Genomic DNA, 1,442 nt, shown 5'->3' on the forward strand with positions numbered 1-1,442 from the left:
CTCTGGTTTATTGGCATTTCTTTAAGCCAATCACAATCGTCTTGGGTGGTGCCAAGAACCAGACCGAGCCACGGTGCCGCTGCAAAATAGCCTTGGGAAGGAACTTGTTTTGGTGGAACGTGTACGTTAAAAAGTAGTTTTAGTTGTGTAACAGAAAACTCTGATTGGACAGATAGTCTAGCTAGCTGTCTCGGTTTACCCTGCAGAGATCTGAGGACCAGGTAACCATAGTCCTCAGAAATTCACCAGAGATTAGATTTACAACACAAAGAAAGCCAAAGGTAACAGATATCTGGCTGAAAAGAGGGATATAAAGGGCTAGAAAGAGGGCACGGGTTGGCACCCTTTAATATGGTGCCCCCTCCAATCCATTGGGCCAGAGTGCTGTCAATCTGACTATTGTGATTTCCTTTGGATCAGAGTACTGTCGCTTCGCTGGCTGTTCTGCCAAACTTCCCAGCCCTTGTCACATGACCAATTAATGTTTCCATGACTACTATCCAAACTTTTGATACCATGGAACCAGCAGTGGTTTTGTTTTTTGTTTTTAAATTGGCAGAGTGAGGGTAAAGAAAACGTGTATTTGATTCGGATCTACAATTAGTTTTAATTTTAAACAAGTGAAACTAATAATAAATGTGATGTTTTATTAAGCAGAATTACATTGTGTTGTCCTATCGAATATCTTCTATATTTCTAAGCAGATTTCTAATGCGGCATTCTGACTGCACAATGTTCTGCAGTTTGGCTGTGGTTGACTCCTCCTGTAAGGTCAATTATTGAAAGTAATATACTAATATAATGAGTAACGTCAATTACTTTTGATACTAAGTAACACTTCCTGAGTAACTTGCCCAACACTGATCGCCAATGGTACCATGTAGGCAGTTAAAAAGTAACGTGTCTTAGAGCCCCACAGAAAGTCTTCTTGCTTTAATGTACTGCTTCTAATCTCTGCCATCACTTTAGCTTGAATCCGTCAACATGCTGCTCAAATAGCAAACAGGAAACCAGACAAAATAAGTTTAAAGCACGATGAGTTATTCCATCCAAGAAGCCCGGCCAGGGACGGACTTCCAGGAAAAACCTGCTGTGACGTTCCTGCTTTTGATCATCACAGCTGATGTCTGGCCAAACACGATCAAAGCGTGTGCTGTATCTCTTAAGACCCACATCGGTGGTGTGGACTTTTTTTGTATATGCCAGCTGGAGAAACGATAACCAGCTTGCCGTGGGCTGCTGTCACTTGGATACGAGGTTTGTTAAAAGGTCGGGCATCTGGAGCAGATTAACGTAAAACTGAAAGCTGTTGCTTCTCATTCACCGGGGCAGTGGGTCAGGAATCAGTGGGTCAGGAATCAGTCTTCTTCGTCTTCAGGGTTGCAGTTGGTATGTCCTAGAGAGCAGAAACTTCACGAGTTTAATCTCAGAATTCTGACTTT

At 42.4% G+C, this 1,442-nt stretch overlaps 1 protein-coding gene across 1 annotated transcript in view; it reads left to right on the plus strand.

The window, feature by feature from the left end:
- The window catches only part of antxr1a (ANTXR cell adhesion molecule 1a), a 32,979-nt gene that overhangs the window by 12,271 nt on the left and 19,266 nt on the right, over positions 1-1,442 (plus strand). The gene's annotated exons all lie outside the window — the stretch shown is intronic.

The sequence above is a fragment of the Etheostoma spectabile genome, chromosome 5 (genome assembly GCF_008692095.1).
Source record: "Etheostoma spectabile isolate EspeVRDwgs_2016 chromosome 5, UIUC_Espe_1.0, whole genome shotgun sequence".
Classification (NCBI taxonomy): domain Eukaryota; kingdom Metazoa; phylum Chordata; class Actinopteri; order Perciformes; family Percidae; genus Etheostoma; species Etheostoma spectabile.